The 10,303-nt window shown below is 39.5% G+C and overlaps 1 long non-coding RNA gene across 1 annotated transcript; it reads right to left on the bottom strand.

The window, feature by feature from the left end:
* Window positions 1-6,577: 6,577 nt before the first annotated feature.
* Window positions 6,578-9,812, bottom strand: LOC118163049. The gene is made up of 3 exons (XR_004748814.1): window positions 9,403-9,812; window positions 8,572-8,634; window positions 6,578-7,299 (listed from the first exon to the last, which is right to left on the bottom strand). It is a non-coding gene; the product is annotated as an uncharacterized LOC118163049 (long non-coding RNA).
* Between the last annotated feature and the right edge of the window lie 491 nt (window positions 9,813-10,303).

The following is a 10,303-nucleotide window of genomic DNA, read 5'->3' as shown; positions in this document are numbered from 1 at the left end:
TTTATTTATTTATTTATTTATTTATTTATTTATTTATTTATTTATTTTTAGTTAAAAAATGAACAAATTTCAAAACTTTGAAGTTCTATTTACATACCTTTTTGGAAAGTTATTCTGATTTCCATTTCTAAATGATTTTTTTTTTTTCACATTGCTAGGCTGCACGGAGAAATTGCCCCATGTCATGCTGTCAGGATTAGATGACAAAAACATACCTATGGAAGAAATTTCCTCTCTCTGATGAAACAGCCACTGACTGGTTTGCATCTAGCTTGCCCCTTTCAGTTTTGCTATTTGACTCAGTGATACCAAGATCTCCACTTTTAAGTACTGAACTCTAAGTATGCCCCTTATCTACTTCTCAAAGCATCTGTTGCTTTTCAAAGATATACTTATCTAATATGCCATTTATGATGCTTATTTATCTGTCTCTACAGAGGGATCTGGATAGGCTGGACCAAGGGGTTGAAGCCAATTTTATGAGGTTCAGCAGGGCTTGGTGATGGGTCCTGCACTTGGGCTACAACAACCCCATGAAACACTCCAGGCTGGGCAAAGAGAGGTGGCTGCCTGGTGGGGGTGGCCTGGGGGGTTTTGGTCAATAGTTGCCTTGGTGTGGGCCAGCAGTGTGCTCAGGTGGCCAGGAAGGCCAACGGCATCCTGGCTTGAATCAGAAACAGTGTGGCCAGCAGGACGACGGAAGTGATTGTCTCTCTGTACTCAGCACTTATGAGGCCACACCTCAAGTCCTGTGCTCAGCTTTGGGTCCCTCACCACAAGAGGGACATGGAGGTGCTGGAGTCTGTCCAGAGACGGGCTACGATGCTGGTGAAGGGACTAGAAAACAAGACTTATGAGGAGTGGCTGAGGAGACTGGGGTTGTTTAGCCTAGAGAAAAGGAGATTCAGGGGAGACCTTATTGCACTGTACAATTACCTTAAAGGAGGTTACAGAGAGGTGGGGACTGGGCTCTTCTCCCAAGCTCCAAGTAATAAGATGAGGGGAAATGGTCTCAAGTTGCACCAGGGGAGGTTTGGGTTGGATATTAGGATAAATTACTTTATTGAAAAGTTTGTGAGGCATTGGAATAAGCTGCCCAGGAAGTGGTTGAGTCACCATCCCTGGAGGTCTTCAAAAAATGTCTAGGTTTAGAACTTAGTGGCATAGTATAATGGTGGACTTTTGTACTAGGTTAAAGGTTGGACTAGATGATCTTAGAGGCCTTTTCCCACCTGAACAATTCTATGATTCTATGATCCCTAGGTTAGATAGGGAATATTGGTGTGGTAACTTATGACAAACATAAACCTTTTGCTAGGAAGATAATGGGCCTGGAGGTGGATGCATAACTCCTTCACACCTTTCACTTTACAACCATATGGCCAGAAAATGAATAACCAGAAACAGCTTTTCAGATGGCTTACACATGCAACTTACAGCAGAAAGGTAAGGAGATACCCAGAAAACATGGCTTTACTACTTGAAGGGTAAACAACAGACATACGACAAACACAAGGTTGCAACTAGCCCCAGCTGGCCACCCTGGACATGGGGACAACCCCACAAGCTCAGTGTAAGGTCAGGCCGGTGTTGCTCTCGGGAGTGCTCTTGGTGCTCTGCAGATGGAGGACACAGAGCCTAGTCTGTGATGTTAATCTTCAGCTGTATAAAAGCACAGACATCATCTGGAGAACTACAAAAGGTAGTTTTTTATTTTCTCTTTAATAGCTGAATAGATTAATAACTGGACAAAATCCAGGTGTCAGGTTTGAATGGCTGCGTGTAGGTAAGGGCATGTAGCCCACACTGTCCCGCCAGTCTCAGTTTTAGACATAGCTATGTCCACTGCTCCTTTGTACTGCTGTATTTTTATTATGTTTGTTGTTTATTTACCAGATACTTTATTGCTAATGACTTATTTTATGCTTTGTCGTTCTTCCTTTTTTTTTTTTTTTTCTTTTCCTACACAACTTCCTTAGCAGTCCTCATTAAAGAATAACCCATTAAAGAATAACTGCTGTACAGCAGTACTGATGAATCTTCCAGGGAAGCATCCAAAATTAAGGTTCGTTATTCCAGTTTGCTTTACAAGACAATAATCACTTTTTAAAATCCTGTTACAAGTTAAGCACCAAAATGATAATTAAAAATAAATTAAATATCTTTACATGTTCAAAAGCCGTAAGAACTTTATATTTGACTGAACTGTCAACAATAACCTTTTATTAGCAGCTCTGTGCACCGTAAAACTGCCACTCACATTGGAAACAGAACAGATGCCGTACATCTTGAGCATATGGGAAACAGAGTGTTACAGATTATAACATCAGAAAATCTCAATATGCTTTCATTAAATGCCTTCCTAGTCATAAATTGATTGTAAACAAAACATTGACCTTCAGGATACAATTTATAGCCTATTAAATATACCAAAGGTAGTTTGTCCATGAAACAAGGACCCACATCATAGTGGTAAAGACTTTTAAAATAAACACAGCATAAAGCAGCTGTTTTACTAACAGAATCCACAGATGTTTCCAGTCCAGAGCAGTGGATCCAAATATGATATCTGGTCCAAAATTTAACATCAGCACTGTACTTATTTACAGTGGGCAACATGAGAAAAGCTGAGTGAAATTTCTGCATCCTGTGAAACCTCTGCAGATTTTGTAAATCTGCCCATTCTGTAATTGTTTAAATGCATCCATCCAACTACCTGGATCAACAGCCTTAGTAAAGCAAGATGCCATAGGAGAGCAACCTACTACAGCTGAAGTCTTCTACTTCTCTGCATCTATTTACACCAGAAACGATCTTGGTAGACATCACCACCTGGAAGATACATGGCAGCAGCCCACCCACCCTCTATTCTCCCACCCCTCTGCAGTTATTCATACCATCAAGCTACATCGGGATGGGTTCTCGCTGCAGCACACACAACTTGAGAAGATGCTCCAGTACAACTGCTTGGGCTCTGCGCAAGAGAGGCCACAACACAGTGAGGGAGTAGGACACCAGGACCCCACCAGGGACTTGGAGAACAAGGAGCAAGCAACTCCATTCATATTGCAAGGATTTTTTTAATTTGGTTTTGTTTTTTTTTTTTTTTTTTTTTTTTTTTTTTTTTTTTTTCCTGCACTCAAGAGCCCTTAGCAAAAGGAAGCTCTTAACTCGTGTAAAAACAGATATAAAGTGAACACAGTCACATAGACAACATGAGCAGCTGGGGATTAAGAACCAAGCACAAAATGAGAAGCATATAAATATCGGCATACAGATACACCTGCATGTCTCCAATTTGTCAAACAGCACTCACTCGTACTACAGCATCATGACATCCTTTCCATAAGCAGATAAATATTAGAAAGGTAGCACACCACAGGTGAGTTAAATCCTTTCTGGATTGCGTAGTTCAGGTAAAAATAGAATTCAGTTATCAAGTAAACCTGATCTTACAAAACTGGGCTTTTTTTATTACAGAGTTAAGACAAAAATCAAGGCTTTTGGCCAGACAAAATTATCCAAGTTTTAATAATGCAGCTAAAATGATCCTAGGTCTTTACCTTTATTATCTGGGTTTTGCAAAAAGCCTACAGAGCTTTGCAAAGTTTTTGTGAGGATAAACCTAATATGCAGAGTCAACCATTCTGCCTCAGAGGAAGAGAAATTTTGCTTTTACATTCCTGATGCCTTTAACGAAACAGAGCACATCTTTTTTTCCCTTTTGCTTTCAGCTATATCTGTAATTCTTTCTTCTCTTCTTACAGTGGTTGGCAATAAAAGACTCTCTTTTTCCCCTCTGTGCTGACTAAAGTGGCATGGTGCCTTCCTTCCTTGCCCTCAACACTGCTTGAGCACTGCTGTGTACTAGTGGATTGTAAGACAAGCCATCAGGTATTAACTGAACTTCACAGTGTATCAGTAGCAATATTACGGAGTAGAAGTATGGGAAGAATGAAGATGAATCATACAGCCTCTGACCTGCACGTACTCCAAAGCAGAACTATCACGAAATGAAGCAGGCAACTTCAGTAAAAATTTAATCCTCTTCACTAGCTTCAGCTTTCTGGAGACACATGATGCTCATTGATGTGGCTGCTAACCCAAATGTCTGTTCTGTTGATTAAGCAGTGATCTGGACCTCCAGCATAGTCAACATAACGTTTTAAACTTATCTTTGTAAAGAATGCTCATTAAACAAAATGGTCATGCAATCATTCTCCATCTAAAACAGACTGGATCTCTAGAGCCTTATTTGGTACCCTTTTTTTTTTTGTTCTGAAAATAGTTAGGTCCTCAGAATGAAGTGCCACGCAATTTTGGTATGGACAGCAGGATGACTCCTTTTCTGGTCTGTTTTGTGACCTTTACAGCAGCATGTGGGTTCATAACAGAATGTAAGGAAACAACAGATTAGATCACAACTTCTCAAGAGGTAGCTTAAGCCTTTTCCCTGCACTGTTGCATCCAGCTCCCACTAGATCATTCAGAATCAAACATTTGATTAAAAGGATGTATCCAACATGAATCAATTAAACCATGTGAGTAAACAAAAACTCAGAATCTGGAGCCTGAGGAATAAACTTTCCTTCTCTCCAGCCTGCTTAAGTCAATAGATTTGCATTGATTTCAACAGACTTAAATGGTCAAGTAATTTTCCTGCCAGGAAAATAACCTCTCAGCCCTGAAGAACTGAGCTTCTCTCCTTTAACTTCTATGAACTGCTGTCCTGGACCACAGCTGCAATCTTATCTTTTTGGACAGGGAGGGCCAGGAGCTTCTTTACATGTGAAACAGATGTTTCACATCTTAGAGATGGAATTTGACCCCTATTCTCACAACAGGATAGTTCGTCTCCTCTCTGTGTGTGTGTTGGCAGGAAGGATGGGGACAGATGCTATTATTCCCAACATAAGAAAGGAGAATTTAGGCACAGAGAGATTAAACATAAATATTTGTCAATTTGAATATCCTGTTTGAAGCACTGCATTCTGAATTTGCATTGAGCTTTGTTCTATTTAGAAATATATATGTTCAAATTAAAAATTGCAGTCTCCAGCTGCAGCTGTGATGTCTCTGTGCTCTTATAAGTCATAGCTCCCAAGTCAGACAGCTGGAAAATTAGTAATGTAGAGACTGCCTGAGAAAACTTTGGTCTACTGATTTATTCAGGGCCACACAAGACCTCAGCAGAAAAATTAGAAATAGGTTCTAGTTCTCTGGGGCACAATCCACTGACATACAGGGACACATTTTCCTTTAATAGTAGCTCGATCCTCTGCTCAATATCCACTTTCTTGAACAAATTAAGCAAGATTCATTTGAGCAGACCTTGATTCATTCCCAAAACAGGTCCATACCAGGCATCATATGAGGCAAGAGACCTGAAGTTCAAAACCACAATGACCACGCATGATGCAATTTCCAAAATTTTTGTTTTCATCTTTCCATGTTTTTTTTTTTTTTTTTTTTTTTTTTTTAATATGTGTTTTTCTCTCTCTTTTTCTCTCTAAATGTCAATAGCTGTTAAAGATAAAGGAGTTGCAGGATGTGGGCATGTCATCTTTTGCTAGTTTGTCAGAGAAAAATGTAGAAAATTCCCAAATTTCCTTGTATTGATGAATATTGGTCTCAGCAGGAGCTTTCTGATTCACTGCTCCTTGAACTAATGAATCCTCAGAAACACATTATCATCCTCCCTGAGGACCAGCCCTACAGAAAGAGATATTCTGCGAACAAGTTACATACATGAGTGCCAGCAGGAAAAAAAAATGAATTTGGGAAACTCTGGATTTTCTACCATGGAGAGGCAAACTTACTGGCACTACAGAGCCATATCTCTTCCGTCTACTGCCCCCTTCCCAGGTCTGGCTCTTGCCCCTCTTTATTAGGCAGTTCTTCTGCATTATGTGAGCCTTGGGTGCTGAGATCGACAGATCAACAAGAGTTGAAAGGCTTTTCTTCTTATTTCTGCATCTGAATGAAGTACAGCTGGTGGTGTGCTCCAGCAGGGAAAGTCTTTCTTAGCTTTATTTACTTATTCTTTTTTTTTTTTTTTTTTTTTTTTTTTTTCTACAGAGAAATTTATGTAGGAAATTTAGTAAGTACCTAGTCTGTAGGAAATATGAGCAGTGATAACAAAAGTTATATCCCAGGGTCTTCTTTTTCATGCTTTGATTCTTTGCTCTAAAACTAGCAAAGCAAACAGAAAACAAAAACAAAACAAAACAAAACAAAACAAAACACAATCTCAACCTTTTTTATGTAACTGAGATAGTACACTTTCCACTAATGTGCATATTACAAAATGGTTAGAATATCTTGTCAGCAATTATATTAAAATATTCAATCTATGACTGATGTGCAAAAAATAGAATTTCAGTTAAAGTATTTATATTCTAAAAATGTTATATAACTGAAAACATGGCCTAGTAGTGAGAAACTTTCAGTAGATTTAAAATAAAGCTGGATCTGGAAGTAAAAGCTGTATTCAACTCTACTCAACTCCTTTTTTTTTATTTTATTATTTTTTTTTAATTTTATTTCTTTCATAAACAAAGCTGATAGGGGTTATGAAAAATGATTTGTAAATTCATGTTATTTTTTTTTTTTCTCTTGAAGTGACATTTTAACAATAAATTTACCTAACTTTGAAAGGTTAAAAAATGAAGCAAAAATGCTTGGGAGAAAGTTTGCATTTCCTTTTTCGGAGTGGAAGATTGGAAGTTTATTTGCAGGCCGGATCTTCAGGAATTGTTTTTTTCCTGGTTACCAAATCAGAAAAAAATCACCCACACAACTCTACATAAGTGTCAGGCCTGATCACTCCCTCAATTCTCCTCTTTCACTTAAAATAAAATGGAACCAAATAGATTCACTTTTTGGCCCAGATGCAATACATATTTAAACCCGTATAGATACTCTTTTATTCACAAAGTACCTACGCAGTTTTATCAGATGACTAAGTCTTCTTGGCCTTTGAATCTGAATGTTGATGAGACAGATTAAGTGCAACAAAACATTGTCTCAAAACGGTGGCCTTCTATTGTTATTTTTCATCAGACAGAAACACTTCATCAGACAGTAAGATGAACACTTATTCAGAGTCCAGGATAGCTGATGAACTAGTGACAGTCTAGTATTGCAGTGATTTCATTCCTATTAAATCAAAAAGAAAAAGGCTGAGTCCATGATGCTATTTGATAGATGTTTCTGCAATGAAGGCACAGCTGTTCTTAGAAAGGCTTCTGTCTCTCTGAAGCCTGACTTATAGGAGTGGCTTCATGTCATTTAATTCTACTAGAGAGGGAAAACAATAAAATAGAAAAAAAACTGTTTTTAACAGTTGAGCTTTATACCTTTAGAATGTCTTTGTGCTTTATCTGTTGACACAGGGTAGAGATCAAAGATTTGGCAGCTACATATTCCATTTGGTCAATGGGGCCAAGTAAGTAAAACAGTACCACCAAAACAGAACCCATAAAAATCTTACCTTTCAGCCGAAATTCTGAGTTCCTTAGAAGCACAAAAGTGGTTTAGTTTCCTCATTGTTTACAACAGCTGCATCAGGGGTTAGTAATGTGTGTAGACACGTAAGGTATAAAGAAGATGGTACAAAATCATGAACAAGAATAGGCAATTGACCTATTGGGTCAATGGATTCATTAGACCAAGAGTCCTTGGAAAAGCTTCTTCTCCAAAGTGCTGGCTTCAGCTGCTGAGTGCTGCTTCAGGGAATTCTGGCAGCCCATTTCATTTTTATCAATTAGCAATTAATTAGCAGTTTCTTACAGAAAACATCTGATAAACAAACATAAAATAAGCTCATGCAAAATTCCCTGAAGATGGCCTCCTCTTCAAAATGCACTTGAAAAGAAAAGCTAGCACAAGATCTTAAAAACAAAACAAAACAAACAAAATGAAAAACCAAAAACAACCATGAAGCCAAAGTAAACACTCCATGGTTTCAAATGATTTATATGGAGTGGAAGACTGATGGACTTTCCACCTTTGTCAGTTATTGACCTATACCTGACACATATAAGAACCTCAGAAAAAGCAAAGGCAGTGCTGGAAAGGACCACAGTTCCTCCTTGGACAAATAGGAGCAAAAACCCTTTTGAACCTCAGGGACAGTGCCAGTGCTAAGTGTAAAACAGAGGAGAACTGGGTGTTTTAAGGGAAGCCTAATGGACTCTTTGCTGTAAACTGTTTAATGACTACCTGAAAGGTAGTCTACTGATTTCCTCTCCCCTGTGTACTCATACATGTGACTTGTAACCTCATAAAGTCTTCTCATCCTGTCAAACACACATGAGCTACAAGAAACACAAAGCTTACACAAGAAATGTAAAGCTATTTTATCTCTTTAAAGCAAAACAGTCTATCCACTACCTCAGCTACATGGTCCTTCATTTCTGCTGCAACAATGATGTTACAGGATGTCGAATTTGTCTGAATGGCAAAGTGTAAATGTTGGGACCAAGTATGGTATTTTACCATAAATATGCCATTCATAGATAGGTAAGTGGAGCTATAAAGGTAGCTATAGGAACTGTGACCAGTCCTGACCTTTCTATTTTCTGAAGGGACACATGGAAGTTCTCATTCTTCCTGTTGGAAGCTCCCTTACTGCTGATAGGAGATAGAAGGACCTCATTCACTCATGGATTCATCACAGTTGGAGCAAGAGCTGGGAGACCAGCCCCAAATGTATATTTAGAAGTGGAGGGTTGGACTGACACACCAGTGGCTTCTAGGTTAGATTTTAGAATGTCTCTGAGGGAATCTTTTCCTTCTTTTAGGTGTGTACATCCTTTTGTCTGCTGTCTGCATAGAGCAGCCATTGCCCACTTGGATGAAGACTAGGTTAAAGAAGGCCTTGTCAACACTGATGCATGTCCGTGGCCTTGTAGAGGTTCAGCATATTCTTGGTGGTGTGATTTTGTCGGTTTCTGCAGGCTCAGTAGCCTCTGGAGCCTAGTAGTTTGGGGACTTTTTCACACACCACTTTCTCAACATGCTCTTTTCAACTCTCTGGTCTACTGTTTTCTGGGGTCATTTCTTTCATACAGACTTACAGTCACACACAGAAAACGAGACCTTCAGGACATCCCTTTCTAGGTGTGTGGGCTTGCTGGAGATGGCTGTAGCCATTCACGATGTTTGCCTCCCTATTAACACAGCTGTACAATACCTGCAGGACTCAGAGGCACTGTTTGAGGAGCAATAAACTGCAATTTCACCAGTGTGGTGTGGTGTGGGTGAGGTGAGTGAATACCAATGATGAAGCACTAGGCCACTACTGGAGACAGAGGGAGCTCCCAGCAAAGAGAGGCAGACAACCAAGGTTAGGGTAGAGCAGGATTGATCCTGCTGGCCCTAAAATTTGATCTCTCTTACCCAACGTGTATGCTGATGATGCTGAAGTGTTCCTCTTCCTTAAAGCTCAGTGTCCCAGCTTAAGCAGCAGATCTGGCTTGTGGCTGGAAGAGCAGGCCAAAGCCACAACAGTCAGAAATCTCATTCAGCCAAGCCACCAGGCTTTATATCCTAAATTATAGCTCAGCTGCTGCTTTGAAGGATCATTTTGGACTGTCATTTATGCCCGTGAATTTTATCAGCTTAGCCAAATGTTGCTGAACTCATAATTTCTGCCTTTTAGAAGAAATGGCTGTTAAAAGGCGACCCAGCTGTGACTCATCTGGAGGATCTAGCCATGCCAATACTGACAGAGGAGCTTCAAACAGGAACTTTAAAGTCCCCCTGCCACAGAAGATGGAGGAAGGACACACTTTACCCAGGTGGATGATCAGGCTGTACATGCAAAAGTCGTTAACTGCATACCAGGCATCTGGGGAGATTAGTAATTCACTGGAGTGTGTTTCTGGCAGCTGAAGAGCACATCTGAATCCCCTGCTACATCTCATGACTGCACAGTTAGGGATGCAATCATAAGTTTTAAGCTAAAGCTTCTGGATGGTAGTGGACACTTACTAGTCTCAACCTACTGGATGTGATGCTGAACCTTAAGACATATAAGCCTTACATTTAGAGTCCATACCACTGCCTGTAATGGGATATTAAGGGAATTTAAGGCACCTAAAAACTAAATTATCATCCCAAAAACAGACATCACTTGTTTAAGAAAGGAATTCCCAAGATATCTCCCTGACTAAAGGAATGTGAACTCCCTGACTTTCACTCATGTGAAAAAGGAGATCCCTCATCTCAAACAGTTTATCTTATACAAGAACCCAACTTATATATTTCCTTTTCAATGTAAGCCTCCTGATTCTCTTCC

Source organism: Oxyura jamaicensis, chromosome 2, assembly GCF_011077185.1.
Source record: "Oxyura jamaicensis isolate SHBP4307 breed ruddy duck chromosome 2, BPBGC_Ojam_1.0, whole genome shotgun sequence".
Lineage (NCBI taxonomy): Eukaryota > Metazoa > Chordata > Aves > Anseriformes > Anatidae > Oxyura > Oxyura jamaicensis.
The sequence above is the reverse complement of the archived record's forward strand: the minus strand, read 5'-3'. Positions and strand labels throughout refer to the sequence as shown.